The sequence below is a fragment of the Strix aluco genome, chromosome 9 (genome assembly GCF_031877795.1).
Source record: "Strix aluco isolate bStrAlu1 chromosome 9, bStrAlu1.hap1, whole genome shotgun sequence".
Taxonomy (NCBI): Eukaryota; Metazoa; Chordata; class Aves; order Strigiformes; family Strigidae; genus Strix; species Strix aluco.
This window is the reverse complement of record NC_133939.1, coordinates 19222965-19246524: the sequence shown is the minus strand read 5'-3', so window position 1 is coordinate 19246524 and position 23560 is coordinate 19222965. Positions and strand designations below refer to the sequence as shown.

The 23560-nt window shown below is 44.7% G+C and overlaps 1 protein-coding gene across 22 annotated transcripts in view; it reads left to right on the top strand.

The window, feature by feature from the left end:
- Nucleotides 1–23560, top strand: part of LPP (LIM domain containing preferred translocation partner in lipoma) — a 348295-nt gene that overhangs the window by 94926 nt on the left and 229809 nt on the right. For 13 of the 22 annotated variants that reach the window (XM_074833994.1, XM_074833988.1, XM_074833992.1 and 10 more), the window contains one exon: nucleotides 8950–9014. The exons of 6 other annotated variants lie outside the window; for them this stretch is intronic. The gene's annotated coding sequence lies outside the window, so the exon portion shown is untranslated. Of the gene's footprint in view, nucleotides 1–7920; nucleotides 7999–8949; nucleotides 9015–23260; nucleotides 23367–23560 lie in introns of those variants that run through there. 3 more of the 22 variants (XM_074833997.1, XM_074833993.1, XM_074834001.1) reach the window with 3 other exon arrangements.

Genomic DNA, 23560 nt, shown 5'->3' with positions numbered 1-23560 from the left:
TAGAATTTACGTGAAAGTTTTTCTGAGGAAGAAAGGAGACATTGGGAGGTCTTCATAGCTGCTTGCAGGTTTGTTCACCACTGGAGAGCTAGTGAGACAAATGTGAGACCTTGATTACATGTCACCTAAATGCTTTCTGACTTAAGAGTGTTTGAGTTGGAATCACTTGCAATTAGCATGGGCTTGGCAGAAACTGGCACTGCTGCTGTTTGCATAGAAACTGTTTGCATAGTCCAGTTGTGCCATGGGGAGAACTGCTTTTAGCAAGTAGCACAAGTGTAGTCTTGAGGTGGTGTCTGTGCAATGACTGCTCTTAGAGCAGCTGATGTCCTTGATGGCACAGTAGCAACTCTAAAAGCGAGAACATACCTGTCTCCTGTACCTGGTCTCTCTCATGCAAATGTTATGGTCTTTAACCTAATCATCATAGCCACACATTTATTAGGCAGCTGTTGGTGTCCTGAGTGCTTTTAACTGCATTGCTTGTGGGAACCTAGGCCTATGCATGGTCCAGGGAGATGTGAACATTGCTCTGCGCCTTCGTAGTCTTCTTGGATGAGGCAGTTTCCACCACAGTTGACTGTGGTCAGGCTGATGCAGAGTGCAACCTGTTGTAGACTCCAACGACCCATCTGGGATCAATTGCCCAACTGACACAATAAATTATGTCTAAGAGTTTGTTAAATTAAGTAAATAATGGGGACCAGAGGGTACCTGCTGGTCCCTATAACCAGTGTTGCTACTTGGAGGTTGGGCAAGGTGTCTCCTGCCTGCTTGATGGAGCCTGGGAGCTTGTGAGTGGGTGGCGTGGGAACTGGGGACAATTGAGGATTCGTACAGGGTTGCAGAGTTGCTCCTTGGGGCAGAAAAATAAATGTATGATTCTTGGCCCTAGAACGAAGAAAACAAGACGCTGTGGACTTGTTGCAACCCGTGCAGTCTGTGAATGTTTTCTTCTTGTCAGATGCTGCTGTCACATAAGTAATTTTATTGCCAAAGGGCAGGGAATGAACTAATGAAATGGTAGAGAGGGCTACCTACTGAAGGGCTATGTTTGTGAAAATCAGTGCGCCAAGTGTACAATTCTTCACTTTCTGCTCTTGTAGTGTTTATTTATCTATATGATTTGGGGAGGGGGAGAAGGGATGGTGGTGCAGGCAGTACATCTGTCTCATCTGGGAGAAACTGAATGTTCAGATGAGAAGGCATTATGCACGCATTAGCCCTTAAAATAGCACGCTCCACATCTTAGTAATGTATTGAATATACCTGGATAAGAAACAGTCTGAAGTATTGAACTTATTGTAGTGGATCTGCTGTGACTCATCAGGAAATTGAAAGTCTTGAGACAAAACTCACCCCCCTTCAGCCTTTTTGGAAGAGACAGGAATTAGTCTTGGATGGGAAGTAATTAATTGTTCTGTGATTGTCAGAAATAGGTACCAAACAACAAGCTCATACTGATATATTTATATCCTAAGCCCTGTCTTCTGAGCCCAGCTATCAAGTCTCCATCAGACAGAGACAGTGAAAAAGAAAGTTCTCTGGAATGAGCAGCACTTACACCTACATGTGTTTAAGTGAGACAGGATGGAGGTGAGCTGGTAGGCTGCATGCTGTAATAAGCCATTTACTAGGATAATGGCTGCAGGCTACAAATGCCGTTGCTACTTAGTCTGTCTATTCAATGCAAACATTAAAAAAGAAAGAAGAAAAACCCCTCTACCTCAGTAAAGTCTATAATACTCTTAATCCCCAGTGTACTCCATGAATATTAACTCAGCCAATGTTGCAACACCCTACAGAGGCAGATGACATGTAGGCACAGCCTTCTTCATCCACCAGAGAAACTGAGGCAGTGGGATGGACTTTAATTTAGGCTTCTGGTTTTAGACTGGGCAAAATCCCAGGCAACAGCCTGGCTTGACAGTGAGCAGGATGAAGCCATCCTTTGGTCCTTGGTGCAACTGTGGGAATTCTGACTTTCAGGGACTATTCCCATAAGTTTAGGGTTTCCTTTGGAGAGATTTGCTGCCTGCTATTGCAGGCAGGGCTGTCCTGGGTGCATTAGTACAGCAGGCAGATTGTGAAGGGATGAATGTGTACAGGAGTATCTCCCTAATTTACTGAGTAGCTACCGCCATTATGTATCTGACTGTGGGATATTGCTGGAAATCCAGATGTTGGGAAAAGAAGTAAGAGAATCAAGATGATCAAATACCTGTTTAAAAAAACCAACGCCCAAGGAGAAGGAGCTTGATGGCTTTGTGTTTGTCTGCAGTGAAGTCATGGCAACAGAGCACTCCTTTAGCAAAATTAACTGTTTCTCTATCTTACCAAAAAAAAAAAAAAAAAAAAAAATCAACTGAAGATGATGCAAGGGAGCATCCTTTTATCTTAACCAAATGAGTCCATTTGTGCCAAAGCAAAGGAGTCATCCTGGGGAGTTTGCTCCAGAGAGCACATACTTTATTAGAACAGAATGTAATAGTTGTCCCAAAGGCATAACCGTAAGAGCCTGGTGCCCTAGGCGAGTGCTTTTAGTAAGAGGAAAACCAGAGTTAGGTTCCTGCACCTGTATGATGTTGAAATGCACGCTTTAGATCATGATTTGAAGCTCTTGGTTGTTTGGGATTTTAGCTCAGTTAACCTCTGGATACAGCTTTCAGAAGGGCTATTAATCTCTTTGAAGTTCCTTATGGTAATGCTTAGTTTCAGAAGTGTTTAGGCACCTAGGGACAAAATGCTGATGCTGCTTCACTTTGGGTGTACCCAAATACTCCTAAAAAAAGGTTGCCTTTAAGTCCCATTGGCTTTAATTGAGACATACACTTCTTTGTGCCTAAGACTCCTTTTTAGCTCCTAACCTTAGTAGTATTTGAAATATTTCTCACACAAACCCCGGAAATAACACTTCTGTGCTACTTCTGTTTTGATGTTCACTGCCCATGTCTGTGCACAGACCGCTCTGTAAAGCAGTACACAAGGGTGAACAGCACAGTGATTGTATTGGTAGGAGTGAAAGCTCATTTTATATCACCAAGAATCTCATATTTGGAATTCAGAAATTGTTCATCTTGGTAATGAGCGAGGGCAAGCTCCAGGGGAAATACCACGAACTCAAATGTGTTGCTTGAGGCGCCTGGAAAGTGGTGTTTCTCTTAAGTAGTGTTTTCCAACCGGATCGAATTTTCTTTTGTGGCTCTCTTGGAGATGGTTTTAGGCAATTCCTTCTGGCTTCCATGAAAGCATCTGACAGCAGAGATACAGAGCTTTTATCTGTATGAAGGAGTGAAACAGTTTGGGGAAGATTTTTAAGGATGATTCCACTTTGATGTGGTTTATGTTGAAAATGTTCAGGAACCTTCAGACTAATTGGAAACCTGACCAATTATTGACATCAGTGCTCACCAGGTGAATGAGTTGTTTTCCATTGCTTCTCATACCTGGATGAAACTTGTGCCTTTCTCCTGCAACTTAAACTTTGGTTTAATGAACGAAAAGTGAGAACTGAGCATAGGTGGATGAGTTTTGGTCAGTGAAGGAAGGAAAGCCACAGGCACTTTATACATAGGTAGATTATCTTGGACGTTGCTGTTGAGGTCTTTCATGTAAAAAGCCAATGTTTGAGGGATTTTTTGGAAAGCATCTTTTTCAGGAAGGACCTCACCTGAATATTTATGTTCTTCATGCTATTGAATCGTGCTTGTCAAATGGAGTGCAGAGGCTGGCTGGGGGTGCGTGATGTTTCCCAGCTCAGCCTCAGGCTGCTGTATTTGCAGTGGTGGCTGGCTGTTTCTTTCCACCTGTTTCTCTTCTCCAAGGCTGGATGTAGCCCTCTCTTTAGCTGTTAACAATATGAGAGCAGAAGGACCAGGTTGCAGCAGCCTTCTGCCACAGCGATGCCTGTGGGCTCAGGTATGGCTGCCCGGAGGGAGGAGAGCAAGTGGGTGAGGGTAGGAGTGCAAATCCCAGATGGTTGCACATGAGATTTTGTCAGAGGCTTTTAAGGAGTAACAACTCACATCTTGGGCTTTTTTGGGTGAGGGCTGAGATCCCCAAATAGGAACACTTGCAAGTGAGGCAGCCCCAGCGCCACGGGTTGTCCCAGTGCGCATGGGGTGAATAGCGTGGCGGAAAAGCCTGAGCGACTGCTGCCAAATGACTGGGGAGATGCAGCCCACGATGTCTGTTGTGTCTGAGATCTCTGTAAAGTCTCTCGCATCCTTCCTCAAGTTTAGTTTTCCAGTGGAGGCTGTCGCGGTAATGAGAATGTCTCCCATCTGCTCCTCACATAGTTTGGCACATTTAGCTAGAATATATATATTTTTATTATGGAGTTAGCCAGTGGTAACCATGACGATTAGACTTATCACGCAGCATTTTTTTCCCTCCTCAAGTCAGTTTGAAATGCTGACAATTAAATAGATACAGTACACTTTAGAGATCCATCAGTCTCTTTGTTGTCTTGACAACCAGACTATATTTAGAAACGTAACAAGTACATGGAGTTCAATTGCACTTTTGCTAAAACATAGTTTTGTAGCTTGAGAATTTAATCTGTTGTTTGTAGATGCAGGTGCTTATTTGAGCGGTGCCTGACTTTCTCTTTGGTCTCTCTGGGAAGCTCCTACATAGCAGTGAGGAGACTTGGCTGGTGGAAAGAGGGTCCTTGTCAGGTGGGGAGCAAACCTGCCCCCTGCTAGCTGGAGATGTTGTGCATGGCTTGGGCAAGGGCCTGGCAGCTCCCGCCTACTCAGATACTGGCTCTCCTATAGCCCTGGGTGCTCATGGTGCCCAGTACCCCTGGGTACTTGTGGTTGGGCTATTGCTTTGCAGTGCAAGAAGAATGTGTGCGATCATTGTCCCAGATCTGCTCTTCTGGCGGATTCAGCTCAGCAGAAGGTACTGGCGAGCAATAAGTAGCTTGTCTGAGCATCCTCTCCCCTCCCAGGTGAGCTGCTCCCATGGTTCAGTAGCACTTTGGTATGGGAGGATGGTACCGTGGAGCGTGATGTTGGCAGACTGTGATGTCTTTCCTCTTGCACCTGAGCTACCTGAGCGTTGGTTGGAGCTGGGACCTGCTCTCTGCCACTGAAGCAATAGCGGAGACAGTTTCTCTGTATCCCTTCTTCGGTTTTGTCTTTGATTTGCTGGGAGTGTGTTTGTTTAATTTTGACAAAATACTACTACTAATATTTTTTTTTTTTCTATCCCTTCCCATTTGACTGGCAAAATTGAGGTCATCCTCTCCTTATCGAGCTGGAGTAGCAGCACATGGGCTAGATCTCTGGAGCTATGGATTTTTAAGGTTGCATTCAGGGCTGGAGGAGCAGAAGGGACTGATGATGGAGTGTGCCTTGGAGGGCTGTAAATGTCCCTGTCCCGCACCACCCTTGTGCACACTCTAATGGTGGGTGCACGTTGTGTGGCTGTGCTGCTCTCTGCCCTTTCCCTTTTGAGCCAGTGGAGGTCGGTGCAGGCGCCTGTGTGGGTATCACAGCTGTACCTGTTGTGGTGATGTGCCAGCCTAGAAGAGCAGCTGGGACATGTGGCTCCCATCCTGCAGTCCAGTTGCTGTGAGATGTGGGCTAGCACCACAGTGCTCTCGTTACACTCTTAACGTAGGACCTGGCAGCGCTGTTGGCTTGCAAAGCTGTTTCTGAAGCAAGACGCACCCAAACACAAGGATCTGAGGGTATCTCCCTGTCTTGAGTGATAAATGAACAAAATGAAAATCAGATGAGAAAATAGCTCAAACGTTCCCCACCACTCCTCTGTGGCTGACCCAGGTTGTGACACTGGTCAGGGCTGCCCTTTTGGAAGGCTTGCAGGTCAAGGGGCTGTTAAAAAGGGCTTATTTGGGATGAGGTGTTGGTGATCCTTTCTAATCAGCACCTGAGCCCTGGGGCAGGGCCTGTGATGTTTGTGGATTTTCTGCACAATGTCAAGCAAGGCTCTTCCACCTCTTCCTATCTGATGCTTGGCTTATAATTGATGCTTGGCAGTATAATTTGAGCAGGACAACTGAAAAAAACAAACAAACCAAGACTCTCCTTCATCAACAAAGCTGTGGCAATGCAACAGTTTGAACAGGAGCTCGGTTACAGTGGATGGGGTGGCCTTTTGCCCAAGGGAACCAGTTAATTGGGTGAGATGGTTTAAAGACAACAATCATGAGTCCATGGTATGGATGTAGTGATGGTCAGTAGCATCCACCCTTGGGCCGAGAGCTGTAAAAGTAGTCAGTAGCATTGTTCTGCTGCTGAGGAGTGAGCACAAGCTTGTCGCTAGGATGCTTTATGATAGGGGTGAGGAAGGCTCGAGGGAGAGGAGCCCAACCTGAGATCAGCTGTTATGGCCAATGATAGCCAATGAAGTACATCTGTATTTCCTGGGGTGCATGTCATTTTGTCTGTCCACTGTACCTGAAATATAATTTAGCAAAGCTCAAAAGGAGGAGAGGACTGGGGTTTTCTAGCATGATTTTGCTTCCCTCATCCCTGTGTTTCTTTTTAATTCATTATCTGTTAAATAACAGGGGTGATTTTTTTCAGTGTGTGTGCACAGCTCAGTTTCATTTTTCTGTTTTCTTTGCTCTCTTCGTTTTAACAATTTCCCAATGAAAATCCCAAAACATACTTATATCTCCACTCCAGCTTTATTTGTAAACTGTTAACATTCCTGTTTCAAATGTTTAATAGCTGCTGGGGTTTATTCTTAAAATACAACCACCAAAAACCAACGATGCTAATGAGTCTTCAAGAGTGCTTTAAACAAGTTATCCCAATCAATCTGACAAAGATAATGGTCTTCTATTAGAAGATATTTAGCTGGAAGTTAGATGAGCAGTAATGTTTATAGGTCTGTAGATCCATAACCAGACAAAATCAGAATAACTCCTTCGATTTCAGTGGAGCTGTAACTGTTTATTACAACTGAGGCTTAGGCAGCGCTTTAGATGCAAATTGCAACCTCTCTGAAGTTAAGTGGGGTTTTGATTTAATTCCTGGAAGCAGTAATGTCAGCAAAGAAGCGAAGAGCTGGGACCCACGTCCACTGAAGTCTGTAACTTTGGGTTGCTCTCTTTCCCTTGCTGTCAAGATCAGATTCCCTTGATTTGGTCTAGTAATTAAAATGCAGCTTCTCTTAAGCATCTCCCAAAGGCAGGCAGAGAGAGTGGAAGTGCAGCCTATGCAGATTATTTATATCTCTTTACATACTTTGCAGAAAATGCCAGTAGTTACGTTGTTCTCTCTGACTGCTCATGGTTGGGCTGCTGACCTGGAGCTTGTGCTTTCCAGCTCCAAAAATGCAGAGGCGCTACTGCTGAATTACCAGGCTGTGATGCAGAGAGGGCTGTGATCTCCTTTCTCCCAGCATATTTGTGTCCATGCGGTGCTTGGGAGACGTGGCCCACCGCTCATCACCCCCACTGTGTGTGGCATAAGTGATTCACCATGCATTCATTTCTGGTCACATAAGGGCCATTGGTTTAAAGCAGGCTTGAGGCATAGGTTAGCGTTAGCTATTTGAAGTCTTCAGTTTGGAAGCAACATCAAACAGGGGGCAGAAAATGTATCATGCACAGAAAAATCTCTAGGATTTGTTTGCCCCTTTAAAAAATAACAATAATAATAAATTCCAAACTGTTAACATATGCTGTCTCCTCTGTGGTCAGGACACCTGTCTGCATCTTTGCTGTTACTTGATATGGGCTTACAGTGCTTGCAAAAATGTTAACATGAATTTTTTGTCGTGGCAAATATGAAAGGCATATCCAGCGTCTGTGTGGGCAGGTCCTCAGCAAATTTCTCTGCTTCTTGCACTTTGATGTGGATCTGAAGCAACTGCTGCAGTTCTCATCCCCTGTTCTCCCCTTCCTTCGCCACCAACCAGGAGCGTGAAGCTGCTGCCCTGCCAGACCTGGTTCCCCTGAGTGAAGACAGCTGATGGTGGGGCTAATGGGTTTCAGCCTGGTTTCCTTAAAAAAATAATGTATGTGACTGGCTAGATATGTCTCTCCTCCCTCTTTTTAATGATTTAATCTCAGATGTGTTTGTTAAGAGATAATTAGGCTTTAGTTAGGAGGAGCTGGGTGTGACCTGGGGCAGCTGGGAGAGTGGTAGGCAGGGAAAGCTGGGGCAGGCGGAGGTGGACTGGACCCTTCACTAATCATCACTAGTATTTTTTAAACTTGCTTATTTCTTCTCCAGGACTGAGATGAAAGGAAATAGAAAACACCAGAGTAGGCTCAGATATCAGTAAGCTGGAAGTATGAAAGGCTGCTGGTTGAAAGCAGCATGTGGTAACTTAGAAGACCTGTGTTTTCTTTTTAACTAGGAGCCTTTGGAGGCACCCAAAAGGAAAGCAGGGCTGGAGGTGGAGGTAGGGTTTAGGCTGTCCCACCCTGCTGCTGCTTCCACAATTGCTGTGTATTTAATGCATCTCACCTCAGCTTCGGTTCTTCTTGGTGCTCGCATGCAAAGCCAGTGCTGGAGGGGTGACTCACCATTGGCCTGAGCAGCAGAGGAGGCTCGGGAAGAAGAGGCTCTTTAAGCATGAGAGGCAGAAGGGTGTCTGGTCAGGATCTGAAAGAGACTTTGTTACCTGCAGCCCTTACGTCAGTGCCTTTCACCAGCTCTACAGTGATTTAAAACAAGTAGCTTCTCTCCCAAATAAACCTCAGTTACTCTAACATTTGCTCAGATGTAATCTGTCCTGCCAACGTGTGAAAAAACCTTATATGGGTCAAAACAGGGACAGACTGACACATCAGTTGTATCAGAGGGGAAAAAAAGCTGTGGTCTGCTCTGTACAAGATGACAGCTGGCGTTATGGGCCCTTTTGGGGCTGTTTTCTTGGCTAGGTGTCACAGCCAGCTTGATTTACTTTCTACTTTATTGATGAGCAAAACATTGATTCTGACCTTTCTGTTTGCACCTGCAGAGGTCCCTTGGAAGAGCCTTTCCATACGTCCATCTGGGTGCTTGACAAGGCTGCCTTGCTTCCAGGTGAGGAATGGATCAGGTCCCAGGGCTTTTACCAGCTACTGAATTTAGAGAGAGTGGGAGGACCGTGGGACCACGTTTGGTCATTCAGCAAACAATGGGCATTTCACCAAAGCCTGGGTGGTCAGAGGCCAGGCTAATGCAAGAGGCTTGAGGTGGTTCTACTATTTCTGGGTCCAGGTCTGGAAGCAGAAAATGTGCAGGCCCTCCTGGGAATGGGAGTGTTGCATGGGAACGGTTGCATGGTCCTGTGGGCTGTATTACTTTGATGTCTTTTTGAACGAGACTTTCCTCTTTCTGGACCTGAACTCACTCCCCGTCCACGGCGTGGTTCTCTGCAGCCTGGATACGCTCCCAGCTGATGATGGAGAGCTGACTGTATTATTAGCTTTAATATAACTGTACTTCAGTGTATGAAAGCAGAAAAGTATATAAGTCTATTAAGAATAACCTGAATAGAAATTTATATGAGGAGCAAATTAATTCATTCCTCAGAATTGCCAGTTCCATCAAATTCACTGAAGATATTTAGCTGTGACTTAAGCAGCACCCTGATAAACTTCCCCAAATTCTTGTAGGAGTCCCTTACCAGGTTATATGCTTTGTCCCCATCCTGTAAGACGATGATTCAGTTGCAGCAAGGGTAAGAATGCAAAAAAGGAGCAGTGTCAGGGCAGTAGGTCTGTCCTCAAGCCTCCCTCAGTTGTGCCATCCCAGGAGCCAAAAGAGGTTGCTAGAGGTGCCACAAAGTCACAACAGCTGGGGGAAGAAAGCAGTGAGCAGCCCTGCTGAGAAGCTGGTAATGAATGAATGGGGGTAGCTGGTCTATAACTGCTCAGTGGCCATGAAGTTCTCCAGGAGGAGACATGCCTCAGGAGGGTGCAGTGGCTCTGGGCAGTCTTTGCTGTGGTGATGGTTCCCTGAGCCCGTGGCTGCACCAGAAGGCCACATGTGGTGCGCGCACCGGGTGCTGCATTGCAAGCCAGTGTGGGTCCAGAGCAACCCATTGCCGTGTGGGAAGGTGTGTGCGGGGTTTTGTTCTTCTGCTACTCTGGTGGATTCAACTGGAGCTTTTTTCAAGTGGAGCTTTTTAATTTGCCTTGATCTTACCCAACTTGAGAGTTGTAAGACATCCATACGGCACACTGAAATCAGGAATGCCTCTTCTTTACCCTGTTGTGTCACTGAATATAACTGCACTTTCATTCTGCTCTTTCAATATGCAACGCACATCTTTCCTTTCTTTCTTTACCCTCTTCTTGGTGGTTTTTTTTTTTTTTTTTTTGTGTAAATTATGGCTAGCTGGAGATGAGATTTCAGCATCCTGTTTACTGCAAACAGTTGGGGACATTAATAAATGTTGAAAGACAAAGACAGACCAGGGATTAATAAGTAGAGGACAGGAGATTAATAGCAAGAAAGTAGTATTTGGTTCAAGGCCTGGTCTTCCCAGTTGCTGGGTTATGGAAGATTAATGGCAGCTCGTCTGTTAGTCTCACTCTTTCAGTGGCAGCTTTCCTGGCTAAGTCTAATAAACTGTCCCAGTGGGTTGCTGTAAATATGAAATCTAGGAAGAAGCCCATCCTTATAGACTGTTAACTAAATGAGACAGTATTAGTTTTGCTTTCTACTCAAAGCTTAAGCAACAGCATCAATATATTTGTGAGTGGTGAAGTCAGATGTTCAGGTGCTTACAACTCAGGACAAAAACATATCATAAAATGTATTTTACCAAGCAAGCTGTCTCCAACAAATTGGTTTTTTGCTCTGTCCTGTGCAAGAGATTGATTTCTCTTCTCTTGACTGGGTTTTCAGCTTTGTTTCCTTGGAGAACTGGGCTCTTGACCTATTGCATCTGGCCTCTCATTAGGCTTTGTGTGAGATTAGATCATTGTAAGGAAACGCTAACTTTGCAAAGAGCATTCCTGTTAAATTTGCTGGAGAATTGTAGAACATAGGACTGCGTCACAGAAAGTCTTTATTCTGGTAGAAGGGTGCACGCTGTTCTGGGTGTCCAATATCGTTCTCAAACTCCTACCTTAAGGCTGAAACTGCCATGTCAAGCATTGCAGTAGACCTTTGGTGCCTGCTCTCATGTATTTTCATAAAGATGAGCCCAAGCTCTTCATGTATAGGGTTATAGCAATATAGAAGTATGTGCATGGCCATTTTGGGAAGGAAGCATCTGTGTTCCTGTACAGTGAGTGTGATGAAGACAGGGCTAACATCAGCACTTCATGCAGCAATAGCTGAATTTCTTTTCCAAGGAAGAAAGGCTATGCACTGCTTCAGTGTCCCTGTAACAAAGCCCTTCCCCTTTTGTCTGCTCTTGCATGCGGTGCCCTTGGCTTTTCAGAAGTTAATTGATTTGTCCATATTACGATTCTCTCTTTAGTTTTATTTGTGTAAAGAAAAACACATGCTAATCTTCCTCCAGAGAAATGTTTCACACTGCTCCTCTTTGAACGTTGGCCCCGGGTCTGCTGCATTTCTTAATGAGTCTCTAACTAAACAGCTACAGTTCCCACATGCTCCATCCTTGACACACACATACTTGTACACCCACGTGCCTGCTCCCAGTTGAACCGAGCAGCCTGTCTGCTCCCCTCGCACGCTCGCTGCTTTGGGATTTGCATTAGCAAGGCAGCACATCCCTGGGAAGCCCTACATGCAAGAGAGGGCTTTATACCTGCAGGTACAGATAGATTTGTCATCAAATGAGTTGTTCTGTCAATCGCAAAGGCTGTAACCTCTTTATCACACCGTCCCCCCACCCCCAGGCTCATTTCATGTGCTTCTCTGGGAGCCTGGATTCCTGCGGGCTGCACTACCCGCGGTGAGGACCTGAGCTAGCGCCGAACATGGAGCCGAACACCCAACACTCAATTACTGTCTGGTATGCCACTGGCTGCCAGATCTTTGATAGCTTGTTTTTAATGAAGATTCCTCCTGTAATTCCTAGAATATCTTGCAGTGCAAAAAATGAGCTCTGTGTGTATTTTGCTGTGGGCTGAATTTTTTTCCTGCTCTTCACAGTTCCCTCCATGAACAGAGAGGAAAGGGAGGGGGAAGCAGCTGACTGCTTTTTTTGTTGTTGTTTTTTTACTTGACTTCTGTGAAATATGTGGCGATCAATCGCTCGCAACTAACAAAATGTTTTTGTTTCTCTTTGCAAAAGCATATGGGAACTGCAGAAAAAGCATATGGGCGTTTTTAGGAAAACATATTGGTGAATGGACAAATTATAGTGGTGCCAATATGTTTTGGATGTCTGGCTAGACCACTACTACTACCACACTTGCTGGCATGCAAACACATCCACAAGATTTCCAGCATGTGAGTGGTGTGTAGCTGCTCCTGGGGAAACACAGGCTGTGCTGGATCAGACCTCTGTTAAAACAGCATTGTGATCCATCTTCGGTGTGTGTGACTGCCTCACCATGTCCCAGACTAGGCTCTGGGCTTGTGTTTATGGCAGCATATCCATTCTCTCAGTAGACTGAGCCCAGAGCTCCACTTGCAGCTGGCTGCAAGTAATGATAATGGTAACCATTTTTCTTTCTAAAGCCCTTGACTGCAGTCCTAATAACACCTGAGCATCTTGCAAACAGGCTAGGCAGCCTCTGGTTTTCCTCTGCTGCTCTATCAAGGTCTTTCTGTGTTAGCTGGAGCTATTATTTTTAATTTCTCCATCAGTGGGCTGCTTTTGAGGAAAAGCAAAACATTGCTTCTGGGCCCAGTCCTGTTTGCCTTGGTACTGGTGATCAGGGAAAAGGATCCACGAGCTGGGAAGAACTTGGTGAGGAATGGTAAGGGGATTAAGTGCTCTTAGATGGTGTGTTGGTTCTGGTGGCTCACAGCATCCCTACAGCTTGTGTTGTCCTTCTGTGGACCTCCATGCAAGGAGAAGTCCTTGATAGCTCTGGGCAATCCTTCCTGCTCACCCTGGCAGTGAGGGAGCGCTGCCCGCTCTGCTTCTACCTGTGATGGGCATGGCTGCGTGGGGTGGCAGGGGTGATAGCAGCTCTCTGCCCACATATGGGTTTCAGCAGGTCCTAGGGGACTGGCTGAGATGGAGGTCTCCTTGCGCAGGTGTGCATAGGAAGAGACCCTTCCTGTCCATAAGAGCTCATGGTCTAAATGGACAAAGCAGAGTTGCTGAGAAGGATGTAATGGTCTCTGAGTGTCAAGGAGATGGGCAATAACTGAATTCAGGCGGTGGTTTCATGAGCAGATTCAACTAGTCTGAGTTTGTACAGTTGCTAGAAGAGGTGGTCCTGCTGTCTGTGTGTCCCTGACCCTCATTCCTGCCCATACCATCACTTTTATCCTTTACAGGCACAAGTGGTGAGACAGAGGAGGGGGCAAAACATGTGGCTGGAGATTGAGGGGATAAGCAAGATACACATTTGGGCAGTCATTTGGATGTCACGTTGTTTATTTTGGTTATGAACCTGCACTCTCAAATATTCTGAGTGGTAATTCAGCACCTTTTAGCATTCTTCCCCTTATGCCAACTTTGGGATGATTTGCTACTGAGTAATTTTACATTATTTAATGTAGCCACTTCCCTTATAGCTCTTTTGTTCCGTGAGACAATTCCCTATTTTATTATGCAAACAGTACATTAAGATCCTTGTGGGCCAAAGTTCCCAGCAGTGCTTGAGATGACGGCAGAGAAGTAGGTTATTTCAGAAATAATGATTCTCTTCTCTAGAAGCTTTCTTGGAGTTCTGCTTTAACTGCTTTTGATATTATACATGCTTTAAAAAAAAAAAAAAAATCCAGTACTTCCTAAATGTTATAGAGCTCAAAAAATACACTGTATGCCTTGTCACAATATTTAATACAGAGTGCTATTTACAGTAATGAATCAAAATGTCAGTTTTTAAAATATGAACTGTCAGAGTGTTCCTACTTTGCAGAAAACTTTGATATGACAGTTTGTTAATCATATGACTATTACATCAAATGTGTCTCAGAGTACTTTTGCTCAACAAAGTCTTTTTTTATTCCTTCCCCCTCTCTTTTCACTGTTAATTCTGGTAGAGTTGTTTGACTGAATGCACTTTGATGAGAGGTCAGAAGGATCCAGAACTGAATACTTTTGTGTATTGACAGATGGGATGTATCAATGCCTGTGTTCATGCCCATCTTGGTCACCTAGTCTTAGGTACAGCCTGGCTTGGATCACCTTCACCTTACATCCCCAGTGTTTGCCCCAAGCCTGCTGTGTGCTGGGGCTCAGGCAGCAGTGCTGGTGGAAATGAGCCCTGACCGAGCAACGCTGATGCCTCCAGATATAACTCTGCATTTGGGGCAGCTGGGGTAAAACTGTCTCTTGAGTAATAAAAAGATGGCTTGTAGAGTAACACTTCTAATCCCTATAGCTTTACCGTGAAGGGACAAGTAAAATAAAGGTCTCAAGGCTGCCTGTGCATCCTTGTGTGAGCTGAAGGGCTGGTTGTGCAGGGCAGGGTTGCTGTTGCTCCTGGAGGAGGAGATAGGGAGCTGGGGATGCAAAGGTCCTCTCAGCGGTGGCTTTGGTTACTCTGGACCCAGGTCAAGGAGTGTGTTTGTGCCCTGAACTCCCCAGGATACTTTCCTTCCTGAGCAGACCAGGGTACTTTCCTTCTTTTTTGTTCTTTTGTTTGCTTATCTGCAAAATGGGAGTAATTAATTGATATTAGTTAACTTGCAAGTGTCCTTAAAGCCGATTATTCAAACAACTGCACTTCATGATGAAGACAAGGGAGAGCTTATGTAGATAACTGTGTTTTAGAAAACAGCCTCTGGAAGGAGAGGGTTCAGCATGCTAATATGAAGACTGGAGGCCAGAGAGGAGTCTCGGGTGTAGCAGAGCTATGTACCTCTGCCCATAATGTCTTTGTGCCACATTGCCTGGGGCTTCAGATGGATTCCCATTGCTTATTAAAACTTGCTGAGTTACCATTGCATAGGTCTTACAAGTGCAATATTTCTCATTTGGAGTTGGCCCAGCACAGCGATGGGAATAGGAGGAGTTTAAAAAGGCAAAAGCTGTGTATCAGCAGTCCCGAAAAGAGGAGTGTGGGCTGTACAAGACAGTAAATCTTAGAATCATAAAATCATAGAAAGGTTTGGCTTGGAAGGAAGCTTTAAAGATCATCTAGTCCAACCCACCTGCCATGGGCAGAGACATCTTTCACTAGATCAGGTTGCTCAAAGCCCCATCCAACCTGGCCTTGAACATTTCCAGTGATGGGGCACCTGCAGCTTCTCTGGGCAACCTGTTCCAGTGTCTCATCATAAAAAATTTCTTCCTTAGGTCAAATCAGATGGTCATCTTGATTGTGGGTGTTTCTTGGGGCGTGATTAACTTGACATTTTAGCTGGGCATGTCTATTAAGTAAAAATCTCAACTCTTTCACTAACGTTATTGGAGAGATGAGAAGAACTTGTTTTCAGGGGTCTAATCACATATTTAAGTGCAATTTTGAGTAGCACATTAGCCAGCTCTTGCATGAGGAATGCACAGGTAAGGGTTCTGAACACGTCTGAAGTTTAGTACACTGAGGCTCACTGGGTCTCACAGGTGGAAAGAGATTTGGGAAGGTGGAAGGCATTGCTGTAGCATCTCTCACAGTAATATCCTGCTGATAGAGGAGGCGAGGAGAAAGCAGAGGGGAAAGGAAGGGGGGAAGGAGGTGGCTGGTGAGTGCAGTGATGACAGGACGAGAGGCTCTGGTGGTGGTGGTGCCTGGTGTGGACCACCAGAAAGCCTGAGAGAAGCCATGCGGTGAAGCCCATCCCAAAAAGGCTCTTAAACATGCCCAGGACAGAGGGGCTGCCAGCAGCGAGGACCGCTGTTAGGGCCAGTGTGAAGGTGTCACTTTTCAAACTATGTATCTGTCACCTTCATCGAGCAAGTGTTGCTGCTTGCTGCATTCCATCATCCCGCAGAGAAAAATTGATTATTATTCAATTTTCATTTTAGACAAACCACATTGTTAGTGCGAAGATTTTTCTTTTATTATCGTTACTGCAATGGATGGAAAAGGAGCTCTAACAGATGTATGATTAGCAGGGCATGAAATTAAAAATGTTTGTGTACAAGCAAAAGGTTGTTTACTACCAAAGTCCTCATTTGAAAATTAAGCTATACTAAGATTGGCCGTGCAATTCTGCAGCAGGCATGCAGCCCCCTTCCCTCCCTCTTTCCCAGCAGCATCAGCTGAAAAGTAACAATATTTTAAATGTTACCTTTATTAAAAAAAAAGTAATAACACAACTGAAAGGTCAATACCTGCCTTTGGAGGCAGATTATCTAAAGAGCCTGTTCTCCCGCTCTGGCACCGACAGTGTCAATTCAAGAAAGTATTTTGACTGATGCTTAAGCCCCATTGATTAGGGCAAATTGAGCATTTTCTATCAAAACTCTTTTGGGTGGAAAATAAGGTTCTGATTGAATAATTCCAAGTGTGGGTGTATACATGAGTGAAAAGTATTTGTTGTCAAAATATTGAAAAATATGTATTTGGAGTCACTGCTGCAGCATACATGGAGGGGTGTGGATTTGTATGCAGCACCCAGTCCCTTCCCCCTCTTTGTGGGTCAGTCTTGTAGTCAAGCCACACCGCCTCAGTCTGTGCATCTCACCTATCTCGTTCTGTTCTTTTTGTCCTCTAAAAACTTTGTGGCCAATTTCAAGGCTGATGTTAGTTGAAATCTGTAGGACTACTCATGTGTAAAGAAAGTTTCACCTGGGTGAGTGTTTGCAGGACCCAGACCCGAGGCGTCGTCATGATGGATTCTGCCCGCTGAGCCTGGATGGCATTGAGCAGAAAATAGGAAGGGGGCTAAAAGATTGTTCCTGCGCTCTGGGAACAATTGAGACAGAAAATTGCTTCCAGGATTTCTTCACTTTTCCGCAGAGGGTAATCAGCCTGTGTAATTCTCTGTCACAGGAAATACTGCCTGAATCTGTTACCCAAAGACAGCAAGCAAAGTTTAGATAGCAACCTGAATACCAAAGGTACTGCAGAGCAGGGACTGTCCCTTAATTGTTCTTGTTTGGTTTTTTGGTGTAGTGGCTGCTATATATGTCATAGGATGCCACAGGTGGTGCAACTGATATGACAGATAATTGAGTATTGGCTTAGATACTCGTCATGTTCCTGGTACACAGTTAGACTTCGGTGCCCTAAACAAGGAAACAAGTTTGTATGCTGAGATTTTAAATGGAGTTTTGCTTAGTGTGGTGCTCAGGTTATAAGCCTGAGATTGTGAAGGAGGTTAGAACAGTTCCAGTGGGATGATGGGTGTCTGGTATCATCAGTCCTGTTCTTGGCTCATTTTTAATCTTAACTCCATAAATGTAAGCAAATTGCCATTTCTGCACCTTTATTCATCTGGAGGGTGGGGCGGCCCTTGGGCTACTTGCAAGGGTTTGTGTTAAGTTTCAAATAAGGCAACAAATAAGTTGTTTTATTGCAACTTTTAGGGGACATTATTTACATTTTTTACTTGAGTGAGAATAGTTGTGGCTGAATCACTTAAGTTAGCATTATACCTGCTGGGCACCGAAATTTAGTTCCTAAATTCCCATTAGCAGGTCATACTGGGCCAAAGGATCTTGAGCTGTTAGAAGAGAAAAGAATAAAACAGAATGAAGTTGGTGTTTGGTTATGGGCTCTGGATGTCATTGTTCCTGGCTGTTCATCTGGCTAATGTTTGCTTTTGTGTAGTATTTGTCTGTGTCTGTGCTTCTGTGCACATGGGGAAAAGGAGGACAAATATCACTGGGGTGGATTAGCATTAAAAAATAGTTAACTGATCAAAGCCATAAAGCTTGTCCAAGTGAATTCTTCAGAGAAATAGCTTTGAATTTCCCAAGCAGCCGCAGGCCATAAAAGCGAAGCACTATCATTCAGAGATGCAAAAAATCCCCTTCTGTTGGAGTGTTGGACCTATTTGTTCCTTTTTAGGAGGGCATTCAAAATGTTTTCTTAATTTTCTTCTGAACAGCTCATTGCTATCCATCATGAGCCTTTGCCAGCTGAGATGGCTCCACTTCCCCTCAGTTTTAACCCTCCACTGAAACCTATATATCCGTGCTTTGCATTTTGGATGCCTTTCAAGCTCTGTGCACTTAGCAGTGGGATAGCCCGTACAGAGCACTTTCTGTTTCCGAGTTCAAAATGTTGTAAAGAAGGGGCTAAAAGTTGTCCCCGGTGTCTGGATGGAGGTGACAGGGAAGGGAAGATGCATATGAAGAGTGATGCCTGGAAAGATTTCCTACGTGGCCTGAAGGGATGGCAGGGGAACCTTGTTCCCCGATGCCATGTTCTGTCTGGTCATTGGTCCTGCCCCAGTGGGAGCACCAGCCCCACCAGGTCTGCAGAGTAGGTGGGGCAAAGTGGGAGGGAATTTCATTTTACTTACATGGAGGAAAGAAAGCACATTGTTCGACTGCTCAGTGAAAGTTATTGAAGGCTCATACTGAAGGTTAGGCAACCAGCCTCTGGGAATTGGGCACATAAATTTGCTTTATGCTTATGAAAGTGTCTCTTTCACAGTGTTTTGTTTTGTTGCGTCTTAAGACATACAAAAGAGTAAAGTGCTGGTGTATGGTCCATACACAGGATATTTGGATAGCACAGTCATTAATAAGAATAGAAATTACACTGTGGTGGCTCAGAACTTGCCAAGAAAAAAAGAAAGACAAAACTCTCGGAAGACACGAGGTGCTTTGTAGCTGGAAGTGCCTGTCGCCCTGCAAGGACTCAGCTGTCCTTTTCAGTTCCAGTCTTCTCTTATTGAAAATATTTCACTGCCTAATACCTACTAGCTTTTTAATACTGCTTAATTGTATGCACACCCCCCCAGAAGAAAGCCGCACATTTTTTCTGCTCTTGTAACTGTTCAGCTTTAGGGCCCCCGGGGAGGGGTGTTAATGGCTGTGTCCTGGATGCCTTTCAAGCAGAGAATTCCACTTTTGCTTCCTTTCTGAAACTTGGAGTCTCATTCTCCAGATAACCCAAATTTTAATATAAACACATTTAAAGTGTGCATATGTGTGTGTATGTATATATAAAAATAATTTTTTTCAGGTGAGTTAATGAAAATCCTAAGTAGATCATCCTAGAAACTGAGCTCATCTTTGTAACAGTTGGGCAACACATGGAGGCCAAAGCTGTGACTGAGGGATGGGGCTGCAGCTTTTGGAACGGGATTAGATCCTTGCACAGGTGTGGGCATGACATTTGTGTGCACCATGTATACACATCCTGTGCTTGGTTTCTGTGGTAAAGCAGAGATAATTTACCCACATAGCAGGGCCATTTGCTAGGGTGAAGTCATCAGTGTTCAGTTATTAAAGCAATATAGAGGTGCATCCATATAGAGGATAGCACAAAGTAGGCATGAAGCTCATCCTTCTCCTCCCAGATTGTACTTTGGTCTCTTGTATAGGCCATATCCTACCCTCAGATGGGAGCAGTGCTCGGCTATTGATAATATGGGCAGAAATTGAATCTGAAGCCTAGGGCCTTTCTGCACAGGGAGAGTATTGGGAAACAAAGCCAGGGTGTGAATTTAAAGTGCAATGGCTGTTCCGAGCGTACTTCTCATGTGGGCAGTCTTATTCTGCTCTGAGAAGGCCTTTGTGCAGTTCTGCTTCATCCATTGCCAAAGGCACTCTCAGTGCAGAAAGAAGAATGCCCACACAGGGAGCGAATAGCTTTTCCAGGCTATTTCACCATGCTGAGGAGTCCCAGGAGATGCACATGGTTTAATGTCCCCATGAATGTTGCAGGAACTTACACTTCAGCTCACTCTTCCACCAGAGCTTTCACGTGGGAGACATGCTTTGAGATGGGCAGTTGGTGGAGTTGTGTCTTCTGGACCCTGCTAGGTGCAGCGTACGTCACTTATTTGCCTGAAGTCATGGGGCTGGCCTCGGGGATCCCCAAGATCTGGGCTTCTCTAGATATTGTTGGTGTTGCAGTTTGGCATTCGCCACTACCTCTTGCGGTGTGTCCTAGCTGCTGAAGAGAGCTCCTGTGAGATCATGTCTGTGTTCATGTGTTGTTCCTTTTCATATGAAATCATCAAGCAAACCTGTCCACTGAGTATGATCATTATCTGAATATTGTTGAACAGGAAAAAAAACCAAAAAGCCCATCTGTTCTACAAAGAGTCAGTGTAAAGAGCAGGCTCTGTGACTAAATAAATTCACATCTGTTTAGCAGAACCATCAAATGGCGAGCAGAGGGGCCTAATGTGAATCACATGTTGAAACCACAAGTATGAGTGAGATGAACTGCAAAAGAGAGAGCCTGGAAGTGTTGATCCATGTGAGCGACTGTTGGTTTCTCTCCTTATTCTTTCCCTCTACCAGTTTCCTGAGCAAATAATGTAGAAACAAAAAAACAGGGCTGTGCACATGTATATGCATACATATGTGCGTATGTTCTTATTCCTTGCATGATTAACCTTCCTATATCTTCTCGAGCCATTAGATCATATCTTCAATTGGAAGGGCAATGGATTATAGAGGGGGCTGCAGAGGAGGGAGGGTAGAGCTGGCATGAAGAGAGCAGGTGAAGCTGTTCCCTGGTGGTGTTGCTTCACAAAAAATGGCCCTGAGGTAGACTGCTTTTAAAATGAACTTGCCTTGGAAGTGAATCCTCAGGATGACATCTCCAGCAGTGTCATCTCAAGGAACCTGATGGGAGCAACCTAGAAACTTCAAAGGGTGGTTATGCCCTCATGTGCTCAAGCTAGTTTCAAAATAGGTATCTGTGTACCAGTCCTAACAGACTGCATCTTTCCAGGGATCAATTTAATTTGTTACTTAGGTTTTCCCCTTGGAGTTTTAAGTCCTGCAGAAACAAAAGGCAGCTCAAGTTTCTGTATTGGTTGCATTTGCAGTTTATTTTTTTTCTGTGCCAAGAACATATCAATACACTTCCAAAACATAGTATTTTTATGACTTGAGGCAGCAGTTTCTAACTTAAAAATGAGAAAGCTTTGGAGATGTACAGGCAACTCAGGTGCCTCAGTTATATTATTTGGCTGGTCTCCATAGCCCCTTAGAGAGTCCATGCAGAGGAGCAAGCATCTTCTCTCCCACAGGATCTCATGAAAAGAAACATGCAATAATTTCAGTCTCAAAGGTGGTTTCTTGTTGCTGTCTTGCCTTTTGTCCTAGATATTTTGCAGTAAATGAGGCCAAACTTGTGGGAACAAAGAGGGATGGTAGATAAGCTGTTAGACCTGATTTGCACAGATTCTGATCTCCTGCAGTTCGGTCTGCTTTCTTTAGCTGACAGAGAGCTGTGCTCATACAGCTCACCTGGGATGTGAGCTCTGCAGAAGTGTGCTGGAGGTAATGAAGCACTTAAGGGGCTGGTGGGGTTGAAGGTCCCCATGGAATGATTAAGGTGTTGGCAGCTGTGTTACTTTGAAAGAGAAATATGTACATTACACAGCAAAGGCATGCTGAAATGCATTGCAGACACTTAGTTGTGTGTGGGAACATGCTTTACCTGTGAGATAGTGGTAGCAACTATTGGAGGGCATTTGATTAACTGAGCTGTGTGTACACTTACCAGCTGCATGGCCCTGCTGCCCTAGTGTAGTTCAAAAGCAGAACACAAGTGGTTGCCAGCAGTGGCTAAAATGCAGCAGTGTATCACTGTCTCTAGATACATTAAAAGTTTGGTTCTTCCTTCCCTCCAAAAGTTCCCTCTGCTCATGATTAATTTCTTATCCTCCACCACCCCTCCCCCCCTTCTCTTCTGAGAAGGTGCAGTGAAGATACATGAGCACTGTAATATTTCCCTAGAGACTCTGAGATTTGAGCCATTTCACATCTGGGGAACCAGTGTGACCAGTCTAGTATGGAAACTCTTTGTCACAATGACATTTCATACTGATTTCTGGGAAGGAGAACAAACGATTAATTTGGGTGGTCAAAAACAGAAGACACCAATGTGATAGTGGTGGAGCAACTGGAGTTGGCTTTTTAATATGATGAGCTTGTTTAGCAAAATTGTAAGGCCACTGTGGATGCCTGTCTGGGTTAACTTCATTGCTGGCACTGTGGTTTGCACCAGCTGAGGAATTATCTCCCAGAGCTTTGAGTGTCACTGTTCGTGAATGAGCAGACACTGAGATAAAAGGGAAAAGCAACAGCTTCCTACACTGGTGCTCAGTGGTTTTATGAGTTTCAAAGAAGAATTGAAAATCAAATCTCAAGCACTTGTCTTCAGTCACAAGTTTCTATTCAGAGCAGAACTAAAGGCCTATGGTTACTAAGACAGAACCTTATCTTGATGTGCTCCAGAGTGTCACTGCTTACTTGCCTTTGTTCTTAATATTCCTTTTCACCCATTTTCCTGTGCTTCCAGAACACCCCTCTTTGAACAGCTGTCTTATCAATGAGCTTTATGCTGTGTTTATCGCAAATATCATAGGGGTAGCTAGCATCAGCTTATGACTTACCCTCCTATCCACATGGCCATGGACATTCTGGGGCTCCTCCAGCTTAGGCACCATCTCGAAATATGCCTTTTATTCTTTGACAAAAAGACCTGCAGTAGGCAGTGGACACCAGGTCAAACATGAGTCCAATGTGTGCTGTCATTGCCAATAAAGCAAATGGATATGAGGTTGCTTCAGGAGAAGTCTGGACAGTAGACTGACATGAGTTATTGTTCACCTTTATTCCCTTCTGGTGAGGCTGTTATCTGATATTGGGTGCTCCAGTTGAAGTGGGATGTTGAAGAGCTGGAGGGGGTCCAGAGGAGGGGCATTCAAGGACCTGGAGTGCATGGCCTACAAGAAGAGGCTGAGAGAGCTTTGCCTGCTGTCTCTGATGGAGAGGAGGCAAAGGAGTGATCCAGTGGCAGCCTGTGACTACTGCCAGGGGCATTACAAAGATGACAAAGCCAAATGCTTCTGTCCAGATGGCAAAATAAAATGCCATGGACATTCATAGTGGTTTGGGAGATTCAGCTGTAGAGTTGGAAAAATATTTTCATGGGGAAAATAGTGCAACACTTGAACAAGTCACCAGGTAGCAAGGGTTTCTCCATTTTGGAGGCTTTCAAAGCCTTACCTAGTGTTGGTGATAGTCCAGTCTCCTGCTAAAAGCAGGATTTGGTAACCTGCAGAGATCCCCTTTCTTTCCTGGCAGTATTGCAGGCTTTTAGCTTCTTAAAGGAGGAAGCACTTAAATCTTTTTATTCTGCTTTGTGTTGCAGAAGAGAGACAAGAATACATCGGGGTGCTCATGTTTTGATGATGCCAAATCACCTGTTGTTTTGAGACTCAGAGAAATGTCTGTCTTCTGATTGTTTATACAAAGGGGTCTGTGTACTTCCTTTCCTACAGTTTTCATGCACTCAAATATCTTGCTTCCATTAGCAATCTCTCCACAGCATCAGTTCGCAGCCATCTGGCAGCAATCACTCTTCTGTGTGTTAGGATATAGGATTTGCCATAGGAAAAAGTCTATTTCCCCTGATTATTTGCAAGGTGCCATGGGTTGAGCTGCCAAAAAT